At 35.6% G+C, this 16,188-nt stretch overlaps 1 pseudogene; it reads right to left on the bottom strand.

The window, feature by feature from the left end:
* LOC109950877 lies at window positions 751–7,491 on the bottom strand (annotated as a pseudogene).

The following is a 16,188-nucleotide window of genomic DNA, read 5'->3' as shown; positions in this document are numbered from 1 at the left end:
GAGAGAGTGAGAGTGAGTATTATTTGAATTTTCTGGGTTTTTTTTTAAAAATTTATTTATTTTTAATGTATAAAATGACCATTGTGCTCTTATATTTAATGGCGAATTAGATGAAATGTTGTAGATTTAGACGGCATGAGGGAAATTGGGGAAAAAAGAAGTTCATATCCTTAATTTTCTAAAAAAAAGGATATGGGGTAAATCGAAAGTTAGGTACAAGTTCAGGGGGCAAATCACTAGTTAACCCTAAAAGGAATGAAAATAAATAATTTTTAATTTGTTAACCTCACATAGAGGTGTCAAATAGGTAATGTCGGGCCACTCCGACCTATTTCATAAATGGGCCAAACTAGGCGTGTCCATTTATGAAAATCATCAATACTTGCACGAGCCCATGACCTTAGCCCATATAGGATTGAGTCGTGCTTTGATTATGAATAGACTAACAATGTTTTCCTCTCACTGCAATATGAATAGACTAACAACGTTTTTCTCCCATCGCGATATGAATACGCTGGCAACATTTTCCTCTCATCGCGATATGAATAGATTGTCAATTTTTTCCTCTCATCACAATATGAATAGATTGGTAGTCTGTCTCATCTAAATAACGTGAAATGTGTTGATCAAAATTTGGGATTTTTTTCGATTCGCTGACAAAGGCAACCGAACTTCATGACCTTTTCGTTTGGAGGCTATGTAACTTTTTTTTATTTTTCAACAAAGTTGATTATCACATGTTTTTAGAGGCTATACTTGACCCATCCAACCACTTAACCTCTCGATATGAGTCACATGCAATGACTTCATCCTAGTCCTTCAATCATAAATCTGTCTTTCAAAATCCAAGGTCAGTGACATATTTTATCCTAACTATTGTCAAGGATGTCTGTGCAATGTTTGTGGCAAGAACAACCTTCCTTGCCTTAAAAAGCATGGGCTCAAAACTTATGCTTGTAGCTCAATAAGCAGGTTTTCATAGATAATTAGCTCATCCATATTTGTTTCCAGGTCCCTTATATTGTATTCCAATACTTCTATTGTCGTTTCAATTTCTTCTTGACTAGTACAGAAGATCAATACATTTCTATGCGCTTCTATCACATGGATTTGAAGTGTGGTAGCAATGGACGCATCCAAATAATCAACTTTTGTATAGACTATATTGACTAGATGTTGCTTTTCTGAAAAATGAAAATTTAGGGCACAATCAAAATAGTCACTGAATTTCTTAGTATTAAGAGTTTCACTTGAGATTAACAGTTTAAATTCAGGTCTAAATCAAGGAATGTCATTCACTAATCCAAACAGAATACGGTCGAGAGTGTTCTCTCATGAGCCTCATCTACCATCAGCACACTATAGCTTGCAAAATCTGGTTCACCAAGAAATTCACGTAAAAACAGTCCATCAGTCATATATTTCAAAACAGTTTTTTCAAAGGTACCAAAGAAGACCCCTACATCAATCACATATTTCAAAACACTTTTTTCAAAGATACAATCCTCAATACAAATGAAATAACATACGTCATGTACAATCCTCAACACTCATAGCAGCAACTCGTTATGGCAACGTGCACCCAATCTTTCCACACTTTGTGTATCTAGCCTCATGCAGATATTGGGGTATTGATGTAGTTTTTAAGGATCCAATTTCAAAACAATACACAAGAACCTGATGTTTTTCAACTACTTGGAGTAACTCATCACAATATGAATATAGTTGCAACGTTTTCCTCCCCTCATACAGCTTCTCCAAGGTTGATTTCATGCTAGATTCGAATGCATGCGCCAGTTGGACTTGCCTATCATCATCAAACTCATATGTGTACTCCATCTATGAACTTGATAAACTTAATTGTCTCTAAACACAAATTCATACTTATGTTGAGTTATTGATCTTTTTCTGTCTTTGGAAGCAAAACTCAGTACTGCTTTTTGAATTTGTTGATCCTTGCAAGAATTATGTTCAGCAAGTAGGTTCATTTTGTCACAAAAACTGAACTCCTTGTAGAGTTGGACAGCCACAAAAAATCCATTTTACTGATTAACATGACCTCGCTCATGATCTGGGCTTCTTGCATCCTATATTCAGTGTCATTCTCAGCCTCATCGAGATCTGACTTTTTTTTTTTACAAGCTCTAATATTTGCTTCTTGTAACTTAATTCATTGCCCTGTGCTTCAGTTAGATTCACACTTTTAAATAAGTAATTCACATATTCTAAATCATCAATGATTTCTTCCAATTTATTTTGCACCCTTTCCTTTAGATATCGAATATTTTCTTAAAACTTTAACATCATCATTGGTTCTCCAAAAAGTTTCCTTTGCATCCCATCATTTTAAACTTTCCTTTGTTAGCTTTCCTCTAGCTGTTGCATCCATTTGACATATATTTCTCTCCAATTGCTCCATTTCTCTTTGATCTTGCAATCTTACTTCTTCTGACTCTTAACTATCTTCGCCTTCATTTGACATAAATTTTGATGAAGTACTCATCATTATCCAAGGGTAATCATCATTATATGCGGGTAAGTTGTATTCTTTTTATAAACCTTAATTTCAACTCGAATCCCCCTATGAGTCTTTAGGAAAGATAGCTTCAAGTTGGGAAAGAAAGATTTCTTTATAGAGGTGTGCCATTTGACGATGGATTCAGTAATTCACAATAGTAGCCAGGATAAGAGAATTAGACAAAAACCTCTCCGGTTAGTAGATCATACACCCAAAGTACGAATATGAATTTGAGTACTTAACCAAGTTGGTTAAGCTAACGCTTTTTCAATATGTATTTACTGATTCCAAAGATTAGAACAACATGGAAGCTTGCCAGGTAATAGCATATGGTAATTAATCTGATTCGAACAATGTGCAATATGCTTATCAAAATTAGGCCTTTCTTCGATTCGTCGTTAAAGGCAATCAAACTTCAAGGTCTTTCTATTTGATTATTCCATAACATCCATTTTTAGCAACCTTTCCATATGAAGAAAGAAACCATATGCAATTGTCTTCTTTATAGACACTAAATTAGCAGGATTTAAGGTTACTTCAATCTCAACCCTCTCTAAGAGACGCTTAAGTTGATGTAAGGATATTTTTTGCCCTAATCTCTATAAAGGTTTTCATAGCACCACTGCGTTGAGTAATTTGCCTATTTCTATGTGTTGTAATTATTAAGCAAAGCGATGTGATCTCGTGCGAAACCAGTTTGAAAATCCAATCGCGCATTGTAGTGTTGACTTGTTTTTCCTTTGGACGATGAAAATTTGAGTTACCCACAGAAAACATAACAGCAATGGAAGTAGCCTCATCCGAGCACTTGTATCTTTTAGAAGCAACAAGCATCTTGGATACTATTGGATCAAGAGGAAACTATGTCATTCGTCTATCAACTTTAGTAAGCTCACCAACTTTGTTCAATGTAGCTACTGTAAATTACAGCTTCATGCACTTTATTAAAGTTTTAGAAGGTGGAAGATCCATGAATTCAAAATGTAACAAGTCATGAATATCAAGGCTCTTCAACATTAGAACGACATTTGCAAGGTTCGTTCGTTGTATTTTGGGTATTGTGTTATCATCTAAATCATGTTGATAGTTGTAAGCAATGTATAACCTAAAAGCATTTATCGGGGCTTGTTCAACTAGATCAATCTGCCATTTGCCTTGTTGAGGCCTTCGAGATATGGGTCACCTACAATGACTCCATCCCAGTCCTATGATTATAAGACTATCTTTCAAAATCCAAGGTCAATGACATATTTCATCCTAACTATTCTCAAAGAGGTCTCTATAATGTTAGTGGCAAGGACAACCTTCCTTACCCTAAAAAGTTGAGACTAAAAAACTTTTGCATGCACCTCAATAAGCAGGTTTCCATAAATAATTATCTCACCCATATTTGTTTCCAGGGCCTTTGTCTTGTATTTCAATACTTCTACTATTGTTTCAATTTCTTTACTAGTATGGAATATCAATATATCTCTAGGTACTTGTATCACATGGATCAAGTTGATCTGGGATATCTCTTGCCTTTTTGTGCTCCAAACCTATACAAAGTTTGTGTAGCACCACTGCGTTGAGTAATTCACCTCATTCTATGTGTTGTAAGTATTAAGTAAGGCGATGTGATCTCTCGCATTCTTGGTTTGAAAATTTAGTAACGCGTTGTCACTGTGAACGTGTTTTTCCTTTGGACGATGGAAATTTGAATTACCAACATAAAACATAGCAACAATGGAAGTAATCTCATCCGAGCACTTATATTTTTTAAAAGCAACAACCATCTCAAAGACGATTGAATCAAAAGGAGACTCTGTCTTCCATCTACAACTCTAGTCTGCTCACCAAATTTGTTTAGTGCAACTAGTGCAAATAATATATTCACGTTCTTTATTAAAGATTTAGTAGGTGGAGGATCCATGAAATCAAAATGTAACAAGTCATGAATATCAAGGCTCTTTAATATTAGAACGACATTTGCAAGTTTCATCCGTTGTATTTGGGGTATTGCGTTATCATCTAAATCATGTTGATAGTTGTAAGCAGTGTATAACTTGAAGCATCTATATATAAACTGAAACATCTTGAGGTGCTTATGTCACATGGATTTGAAGTGCATTTATAATGGTTGCATCCAAATAATCAGCTTGTGGTGGTTTTGTGTAGACTATAAACCGGAAGCTGTTTTTTTGGAAAATGAAAAATTGGGACACAATGAAAATAGTCACTGAATTTTGTTAGTATTAAAAGTTTTACTTGAGATCAGCAGTTTAAATTCAGGTCTAAATCAAGCAATGTCATTTACTAATCCCAACAGAACATCAGTCGAGAATGTTCTTTCATGAGCCTTATCCACCAACAACATTCCATCAGTCATATATTTCAAAATATGTTTTTGGAGGTTCAATCCTTAAAAGGAATGAAATAACCTACCTTATAAAACATGACAACAACACTCATAATAGCAATCTTTTATCGCTTTGTGTATCCAACATTATGCTAATATTGAGGTATGTGTGTAGTTTTTAGGATCCAATTTCATCAACAAACCCAATGTTTTCAAACTTCTTGGAATAACTCATCGCGATATAAATATACTGACAACATTTTCCTCTCATCGCGATATGAATAGACTCGCAACGTTTTCCTCTCCTCGCGACATGAATAGACTGTCAATTTTTTCCTCTCATCATAATATGAATAGAGTGGCAGTCTATCTCATCTGAATAATGTGGAATGTGTTGATCAAAATTTGGACTTTTTTTGATTCGTCGACAAAGGCAGCCAAACTTCACTGCTTTTCTATTTTGGGACTATGTAGCTTTTTTTGATTCGCCGAAAAAGCCGATTATCACATGTTTATAGAGGTAATACTTGACTCATATGACCACTTAAACTCGTGATTTGACAAATATTAAGACATTTTCCTCATGTTGCTACCAACTATGGATCATAAATGATTGATTAAAGAAAGAAGAAAAGATCGATGGCCCATTAAACGCTTTTCATCTCTAACCCAAATAGGGCTAAACCCAAATATTCCTAGTCCAAAATACAACTATTCATGTATCATCCGAACTTAAGCACTTTTTTCCTCCAACCTTGCAGACTCAAAATTTGAGTCCGCAATTTTATTAAATTGTTTAAGAATGGTTTAATCCTTTTTTTTTTTGTCATTAATGTGACTCTTGAGTTTCTTTAAGGAATTAATGTCTATTTTTTTTCTATTTCAATTATAGTCCAATTGACCTATTTCTTTGTTATTAACTCTCAAGTAGGTAGAATAAGTAGCACCTCTCAAAGTACGTAAAGGGGGGTGTTACAGTTGGTATCAGAGCGACGTTCTAAGGGACTTTTAGCTCTTTTGACTGTTGGATTTGTGAAAGTAGATGGGACCATTTCGTAGCCAAGTCATAGGTGTATGTGTCCGCTATCTTGAATTTCCTTGTATTTTATTGATTACTCTTAAACCCCATGTTTGAATTGTTTGCATCTTGTAGTATAAATCTGATAGCAGGGGAATATGGGAAGCATCCAACATTCAACAGGTTTCATTCGTGTCAACTAATCACGAATAGGATTCTAGTAAAGAGTATTATGAAGGTAATTAATAAGCGGAAGGAAGATTAGTTGCAACGAGAAAAAGTTTAAGTTACAACCACGACTCCGTCTTTACAGATGACCCAAGATAAAGTGCACGGCTATAAAGGAGAGTCTTAGGTATGCCGTGAAGCTCGAGTTAAGCGTCTTTGGGATAAGGCGAAACATTAATAAGCAAATCCGACACAAGAATCTCTTGGTGAAAGCCGTTAAACCTTCGCCTTCTGCTGAGTCACTTGTTGAGACTTCTGGTATCCTCATTAGAAGGCAAATAGTAGTACTTGATCAGTTCCCCATTAGGGAAAATAACACATTTATGACCGCGCGACATGAGAGGGTCGACTAGATAGTTACTTGTGGTTTGATTACATTTAAATTGTTTACCCTGCTATGATGTGTACGAATCTAAGTCTTGAATTGGTCATCGATATTTTGTGCGTAAATTGTCTTAAGTTAGGATTGAAAGTTGATGTTTCTTTACTACTCTATTTCCCCATTACTTAAAGTAAAATGTGTCTTTTGTATCTAAAAGGATATAGTTATGGCTGGAAGAGGTAGGTTCAATCGTGGGGGAAGCAGTCCCGAATAACATCCAGGAATGTAGTAGCAGACGCCCCAAATAGGAAGACTACAGGTTAAACCTCCATACTGTTAACTACCCAACTAGAAATCACAAGAAATTTTGAGAAGCTTAGTATTAAAGTTCAAGGAAGAGGTGATAGCTCGTATTTGGCGACATTAGTTGTACAATTTACCCTAATGGATAAGATTAAGGAATGTCATAAAAAGGATGCCGAGATGGGGAATATCCTAGACAGAGTTTTAGAAGGCAAAGAATCAAGCTTTAGGGTGTCAGAGGATGGGGGGTAGTACATCTTGAAAAGAGGTGTGTGTACCCAATGACGACTCAATTAAGAAAGAGATATTAGTTGAGGTGCATAGTTCGCTTTACTCGATCCACCCGGAAAGTACCAAGATGTATCGAGATTTACGAGCCATTTATTGGTGGCCTTACATGAAAATTGAAGTAGCTCATCATGTTAAGCAGTGTGTGACCTACCAACTTGTTAAGACAAAGCACCAACGGCCCTCTGGGCTTTTGAAGCCACTTTTGATCTCGATTTGGAAATGGGAGAGGATATTCATGGACTTTGTGGTAGGCTTACCAAGGACTGCAAGGGATTTAATGCTATTTGGGTGATTGTTGATCGGCTGATAAAGTGTGCTCACTTCCTCCAAATAAAAAATACGTACTCAAAGGATCGTTTAGCATAATTATATATGGATGAGATTATGAGGTTGCGTGGAGTACCTGTGTCCATTGTGTCTGATAGAGACCCCAGATTTACTTTCACGTTTTGGAAGAGCTTACATAAAGCCATGGGTACGAAGCTTAATTTTAGTACAGCCTTTCATCCACAAACGGACTGGCAATCGGAAAGAACTATACAAACTTTAGAGGACATGTTACGGGCTTGCATTTTGGATTTCAAGGGTAGCTGGGATAAGTATATAACATTAATTGAGTTCTCGTACAATAACAGCTACTATGCGACTATTGATATGGCTCTTTACAAGGCATTGTATAAAAGAAAGTGTCGCTTCCCTGTATATTGGGAGGAAGTGGGAGAAAGAAAGCTAATGGGCCCTCAGATGGTTCAAGAAGCTAATGAAGGAATCGAGATCATTAGAGAGAAGATGAAGGTTGCCCAAAGCCGGCAGAAGAGTTATGCTGATGCGAAAAGAAAAGATAGGAAATTCATGGCTGGGGATAATGTGTTCCTTAAGGTGGCACCCATGAAGAGAATTATGAGATTTGGAAAGAAAGGGAAGTTAAGCCCAAGGTTCATTGGCCCATTTGAAATCTTGGAAAGGATTGGTGAGCTGGCTTATAAACTGGCCCTTCCACCAGCTTTGGTAAGAATTCACAATGTGTTTTATGTATCCATGCTTCGGAAATATGTACATGATGCAACTCATGTCCTAAGTTATGAACCCCTCCAACTCCAGGATGACCTCACCTATGAAGAAGGGCCAAGTCAAATATTGGAAAGGAAAGAGCATGAACTACGATCAAAGAAGATACCATTGGTGAAGGTGTTTTGGAGGAATCATCATACTAAGAATGCCAATTGGGAGCGTGACGATGAATTGTGGGTCAAGTATCCAAAACTTTTCACCACTGAAGGTATGTCAAATTTCGAGGACGAAAATTTCCTTAAGGATGGTAGATTGTAAGGCCCAACCTGTTTAAGTCAATTTCCTCCTTCTAATTTATGTTATATTATGATATATCTGTGAATAAGTCTGAGTGCAATGGTTTACTTAAGCTTACTATAAGCTTTTAGGCCCAAGATACTTTAATTTACGAAAGCCCAAGTAAGTTAGTGTGAGCGGGCTAACTTAGGGTTTTAGCACTAGGATTAGGGCCGGCCCATTAGATGACACATTTTAAAATGAACTTTAGGGTTTAGCTCAGTTGGTTACAGAGAAAAAAGCCCAAAAAGGAGAGAGAGAGTTTGGAAAAGGGAAAAAGGATTTTCTAGAGGCAAATTGACGGTTGGAGCTTAGAGAGGAGGGTTCGAGAAGGTTAGCACATGTTTAAGGCTTATGTCCCAAGTGGTTTTGTAAGGTGCTCACTACAAGGTAAGTAACCTAGACTTGCTCTGGAACTATGATAAATAAATATGTGAATGTGTGTCTATACGTACGTAAATAAGTAACTATATATGTGATTATACCATTTGATTGAGATGTTCGTATGTTTGCAAGTAACATGGTTGCTACCTAAGTTCGTTTGATTTGTATATGTAAGTGTGTCTAAACCATGGCAAGTAGGTATGAGTAAGTCATTTACAAGTCTTAGTACACCATTCGGCCATGACTTAGTTTTAAGTAAGGACTACTAGAGAATCCTAGCTCACTATGAGGCCTTGTGTGTGGGGGTGCACAACAAGTTTAAGGCTCACAATGTGGGTGTCATCGACGAGTGATGCTCAATAAGTTATAAGGCTCACGACATGAGTGTCATCGACGGGTGACAATAAGAATGTTATAAGACTCACGTTGTGGGTGTTGCCGACGAGCGACGACAAGACCCCTTTATCTAGTAAGTAAAAGAATTTGATAGGCATCTAGTAATGAAGGATCACTCTAAGTAAAATTTGGATAAGTTAAGGCCATGCATTCTTTCTCATACTAGGTGCACAAGCATATGAGCGTAATGCTAAGTATTAGTATATTTATATATATAGTATATTTGTAATTGTTTGAGCTTGTTCAATGCATGTTCTAGCTACTTACTGAGTTTATGTCACTAGTAGTTTATTGTGGTTCCAGGTACCGAAGTTCTTGAGGAATAATAGGAGGCTTAGTGGCAGCAGTCCTTGGTCATGGTTCCATATGATTTCCGTTCTCTAGACTTAGTTGGGGAAAAAAAAAAAAAGCGGTTGACACATAACTTTTTTATAAGTTGATTTGCTTCCGCTAGATGTACTTATTTCATTTGAGCTTCGATTTTGTTTGGTGACTCTTGAGTTTGTTTAAGAAATTAATGTCTATTGGTTTTCCGTTTCAGTTATAGTCCAATTGGCCTATCTCTTTGTTATTAACTCTTAAGTATGTAGGATAAGTAACACCTCTCAAAGTACGTAAGGGGAAAAGGGGGGCGGGGGGGTCCGGTGGGGTGTATTACAAGAGAGATGAAAGGAAAATAGAGCTTCTTAAGAAGAAAGTTGAGCAAGATGAAAAAAAAAATCCGACTCAAGGAAATGGAGTTCGAGACGAAAATTATGTCTATGGATAGATCTAGAATGTGTTGTGAGGAAAGACTATATTATTCTCAACTTAGAATAAAAATTCTTGGGTGTGGTGAATTGTGAATTATATTTCTTTCTAGTATCAATTAAAGGATTGTCTTTTTTTCTTCAATTAAAAATTATCATCATAACCCAACCCACGTGGAGCTGGACTTTAAAAATATATATATATTTATGTGTCTACATTTTATAAGAGTACTTTAGCTTGATTAATTAATTGTTCTTAGGGTTATTGACCGAAATGGTCCCCTAACTATTGCTCGAGTTTTATTTTGGTCCTTGAACTAAAATTTTCATTTTAATAGTCCTACAACTCTCTATTTAGTATCTAAACCGTCATACTGTGAAAGTCTGTCAATTATTCTGCGAAATCGAGAGGCAAAACCGTCTTTTTGAGCAAAACCATCTAAAAAAAGAAAAAACTAAAAAGAATATCTCCATCCCTCTCTACTCTCTGTCTCTAGGCAAAATCACCTAGATATCAACCCATCCCTAAATCAACCACTGGCTCCCCCTCCCCCTCCCTCCCTCGCCCTCCCTTAACCGCTCTATTCTCTATGATTTCTCTACTCTCATTTAAAATAAAATAAAAAGTTTGATGGTGGGAATGGGATTTGGCTATAGAGGTGGTGTTCAGGTTTTATGTTATTTTATTGGGTAAATTACTCAAATGGTCCTCAAACTTATACCCGATTTATATTTTGGTCCCTCAATTAAATTATTCGTTCAAATGATCCATCAACTTTATATTAATCGCTCCATTGATCCTACCGTTACATTATGTTAATGTTGCCGTCAAATGTAAGGGTAAAACCGTCCTATGTTCCCCAAATAAGTGATAAAGTGGTGATATATAGGTGATACATAGGTGATACAATGGTGATAAAGGGGTGATACATAGGCCAAAAGTCTTATTTACCCCCACAAATGTAGCATGTGCTACTCACATGATTAAATTTAACAAAAAATGTAACGATATGACCAAAGCGCCGATTAATAAAGAGTTGGTGGACTATTTGAACGAATAATTTAGTTTATGGACCAAAATATAAATCGGGTACAAATTTAAAAACTATTTGAGTAATTTACCCTATTTTTATTTAAATAAATTTCTTCTCTAGGGAAGGTGGTTGTTTGTTTTACCTATTCTTTAGGAGAATCCCATAGGCTTAGGAGTTGTTAGTCATGGGATAGTTGTTGCTTGTTTTTCTGCACGTTTTCTTTCTTGTAAGTTTATTTAACTCAGACTTCTAATCAACGAATTATTATGGAATTCAACCTATTCTGTTTCAATAGTCTGTGAAAAACTCTATTATTCAACAGGTGTGGGGTATGTGCAACCCACCTCCTTGTCCCCTATTTCTTCCTCTTCTTGAAGTTAGTTGTGGAAGATCAATCATAGTAATCCCAGTAATACGAAGCTTTAGGGTAACCAAGCCTAGAAGAGAGATTTTGTATGAGGCAAGGCCATTGAAAACATAATGGATACCAAAATCAATTATGTGGATCCTTGTTGCTTTCTCAGCTACATTCATTATTGTCTTATTTGACAAGAAATTTGATAGCTTCTTAAATGGACATGCCGCAAGATAAAGATGGTTAGCCTTCTCTCATCTTTAAAATCAGGATTTGCAGCCATGGAGAATAGAGCGCAGAGAGGAGAGAGAGAGAGAGAGAGAGAGGAGAGAGAGAGAGGGTTTTGCCCCTCGATTTCACAGAATAATTGATAGACTTTGACGATATGATTGTTTTGATACTAAATGGAGAATTGGAGGACTATTGAAATGAAAATTTTAGTTTGTAGACCAAAATAAACTTGAGCAATAGTTGAGGGATCATTTCGGTTAATAACCTTTGTTTCTTAATAGTAAAATATAAAAATAAATTCATTAAAGAAAGTAATAAATCAACATTAATGTGATAAAATAATATTTTAATTTGATATATTGAGTGGAATAAAAAACTATACAAGATGTCAAATTGCCACATTTAGACATCAAATTTAAATTTAATATTTGGTATTTGAAATCTCCACCTCTTAATAAACGAAATCCGGAAAAATGTAAGCATGTCTGTCAGTTTCTTTGGAAATGGATATTTGGTTTGCTCGAGATTGAATACATTTGTTTTTTTCATTTAACAATTTGCTTCCTCATTGGTATATGAAATCCAACCATCGTTGTGACTTCTATTTTATTTTTTTGGGTCAGTAAAATTATGTTGTTTATTTCAAGGTCATCAAGAAGTTGCGAACTCTCCAATTATGACAGGCCTTCGTCCCTTGAATTTATTCCACCCCAACTTCAAATTAGGCCCAGGGAAATTATTTTTAAAAGCTAGAACTTAGGCATTATTAATTATTATTTTTTATCAAATAGGCATTGTTAATTAATTTGTCATATTTTATTTTTCGTAGCCCCCTTCCCAAAAAAATGAAAAGAAAGGCATGAACCTTTTGGTAGCATGCAATGCCTTTGACCTGGAGAAATTGGTTGTACAGTAATTCCTCCAAGGAATTAGACAATGGAAATCCCACGAAAAAAACCAGTCATTTCATATTAATCAAACAAATTGTTTTAGCTTTGACCTTCACCTTTCAGCCCTTTTGAGGTTGCTGGCTTTTGGTTTTTGTTTTTCTAAGTGCTGCCGCTCCCTTTTAGCTTAGCTTTTTATGGACCAACCAACCATATAGACTTTTGAGTCTCTCTAACCGCTTCAATTTGGCTGGACAGCTCACGTTTTTTATGGGGCACAACAAACCTAATAACAAATGTTCATTTGTATCTGTGTGACGTCTGTATTTCAAGACTTTTTGCACTTCTTTAAGCTTATAACAAATGTTCATGTCTTTATGTCAAGACTTGTATACTTGAATTTATTTTTATTGTGTGTAAAGAAGACTTAAAATTGAAATATTGATAACGAAAAAGAGAATTAAACTTTTATCGTGAACAAACTTAAGTGCCCAATAACCGGAGTTATAAATATGGAGTATGGCGTTACATGTTTTATGGAGACTTTGGATGGCCTAGTCAACTTTTGGTTGTAAACGAATCTTCACAAAACCTCAAGGTCGCATGGTTGTAATTTCTGGGCACCAGTATGTCCAGTCAAAGCAATTGGTTAATCTTTTCAATTTGAGTACATGTGCCTCCAACTGACATAGAGCAGTATCCCACCAAATTTTGGCCCTAGTAGTAGTGTTCATATTGTTTCTAACTCTCTTTCAGTTTAGTGAGAATGATGTACAACATATGACAGAAGCTACTGAAGAGAAGTTGGAGCGATGTGCATGTAAGGGTAAATTAGGTAAGCTGTAGATTTAGACTATGAGCTCAGATTTGGGTCCATGACCCGTCGATTTGAAGGGAACAATGTCACGAGTAAAACTCATTATTTTGCTATGATGTATGAGCTTTTTCGAGCATCCGAGATCATTTAGTAGCCCGAAATTCAGTTTTAAAGTTTTTAAAGTTTTTGGAAATTTTGTTATTTTTCTATTTTAATTCATTTGTTATTCCTAGGGTATCTAGGATTATTTAAGCATACTTTATCTGTTGTTAGGGTTATGTTTTGTTATTCCAGTTTATCAAATAAACCTTAAGGTTTCCTCATATCTTCCTTAGTGGATTCCAGAGTTATATGTTTTAGACTAAAGTTTAGCCAAATCAATTGTCACGTTGCATCAGAGAACTTTTCACAGTTGGCATGCATAAGATTTTCTATTTGTGCAAGAGCTATGGTTATTTTTACGTGATAAATTACTTTTAGATGATAAGTTTGTCACATAAAAGAGGTGAATGTTGTCCTATCAATTACTTTTACATGATAAGTTCGTCATTTTGTTAACTTATAATAAGTGCGAGAGCTATGATTTAGAAACATTATCTATAAAAAGAAAATTTGTGTGGATGAAATGATTCATTTTCCATGTTTTATGAAATGATTCATTTCTTTTCATATTTGAGATATTGGAAGAAATTAAAAGAATTTGTAGTGATAACCAGTAAGCCCCTTATCTTGTGTTTCAACATTTCTATTCTTGTTTCTATTTCTTCTTGACCAGTATGGAAGATCAATATGTTTTTAGGTGCTTATATCACATGGATTTGAAGTGCAGTCATAATGGCTGCACTCAAATAATAAGCTTGTGGTGCTTTTGTGTAGACTATATCAATTAGACGTCGCTTTTTTGAAAAATAAAAAACCAGGACACAATCAAAATAGTCACTAAATTTCTTAGCATCAAGAGTTTCATTTGAGATTAGCATTTTAAATTCGGGTTTAAGAGCGTTCTCTCATGATCCTCATCCACCATCAGCATACTATAGCATCAAAATGAATGAAATAACCAACCTCATGTACAAGCTTGAATCACATTTCTTAAGTAACACTCATAGTAGCAACTTGCTGGGCTGCGTGCACCCATTCTTTCCTCGCTTTTGGTATCCAACCTCATGAGGTATTTATGTAGTTTTTCCGAATCCAATTTCACCAACAATAATAAAAACCTGATGTTTTTCAAATGCTTGGAGTAACTTGTTAGAAATATGCCTTAAGAGCCAATACATTTGATGTAATGTTCTTAGAATACATTTTGTATACGATAAATAAAGGGTAAATTTATTTTGTTATTTTTTACATCAATTAAAGAAACAAAGTCTGGGGATAATGAAATTAGATTCATGAGACCTTTAATCTCTAACCATGATATTCCCAAAGTTCCTAATCATTGTTAAATGAGCTTTGATAAACTGTCAAGATTAGCACATACTATGTATGCTCAATTAGGAGGATGGTTAGTCTCAAACCATTTGTGTAGATGACACTAATACAAGTATGTGGGTGTTGAATAGTGATTGAGTACACTAAACGTCAGTTTCTCGTATGTAATTTTATCTACATATCCAACGAGAACTCATAGTTGCAATAATGCAAATTAGTCCTTAGAATTGAGGCATCATTGTTGCATGTGATGTGTTATTAATCTTTGATAGCTCACAAAGACAAGTCGTAAAATATTTATCTTATGAGTTATTAGGGTCTCTTAATTCATCATAGGAGCATGAATGTACAATAAGGAATCTCTACCTTCAATAAATAAGGAGAATGTTTCGAGATGTGATTCAATAAATCTTCGGCCGAAATATTTGAGCATAATTTAGAAAGTGGTTCTTAATCATGTTCTTTTGCATCACATGAGATTATAGATCATATTAAGGGTTTGACATAATCAATCCGTACCTCAATAATATGATTTAAAACATTGTATAAGAGAAGGACCGTATTGCATTGCAATTCCAACTGAATATGTTCTTCATCTATTCTTGTTAGCTTAGACAACCTTGATATATTGCAAGATGTCACTCTTGGCTCATGGAAGTCCTAGGATTAATTGTTTTCAATCCATATAAATGAAGAATTAAAAGGTGTTTTAATTCTAGTTGATTAGAAATAGTTCTAATATTTTCCCACCCTTTTGCTAATTATTAGTGTTATGAGTTTTAGGGAAAGATGTTACTTGAATGACTATCTCAGCAAGTGATTGGTGGGGGCAAAAACTCATAAAATGGTTCAATTTTCTCCTCCTGAGTTTGACAGCGTAGAGACAACTAATTATTTTCCTCTGGCTACCAGTCATTTTGAAGCATGTTTTCCGTGTTTGAAGAACTAAGGGGGGCGACTGGTCGCTTTCCACTGGCGACCAGTCGTTTTGAAGCTGAGTGACATCCTGTGGAAAAAAATCAAAATTTTGAGGAGGGGTGGATTCTCGATTCTCCTCTTGTGTTGCTGAAAAATATAAGACATGTTCCCGAAACACAACATCCATAGAGGTATAGACCTTCTAACTAGGAGGATGATAACACCAGTATCTTTTCTTATGAGTGCATAGCCAATGAAACCACACTTTTCAGCTCGGTGATCCAATTTGCTTCGTTGGTGATCATGTAAGTGGACAAATACAACATAGCCGAAATTCGGGGTTCCAGGTTTGGGGTGGGAGGTATTTGGATATGGTAGTGTTTGAAGTGGCGTTTGAAAATTTAGGATACTAGAGGGAGTTCGATTGATGAGGTATGCTACAGAGACGATGGCTTCGCCCCAAAAAGATCGTGGCATATTGGCACCAAAGAGAGAAGCACGAACTACTTCTAATAATTGTATGTTCTTTCTTTCAACCACTTCATTCTGTTGAGGAGTGTGGAGGCATGAGCGTTGATGTATGATGCCATGATCTTGTAAGAACTGGTTAAGAGCATG

Source organism: Prunus persica, chromosome G8 (genome assembly GCF_000346465.2).
Source record: "Prunus persica cultivar Lovell chromosome G8, Prunus_persica_NCBIv2, whole genome shotgun sequence".
Classification (NCBI taxonomy): domain Eukaryota; kingdom Viridiplantae; phylum Streptophyta; class Magnoliopsida; order Rosales; family Rosaceae; genus Prunus; species Prunus persica.
This window is presented reverse-complemented; position numbering and strand designations above follow the sequence as displayed.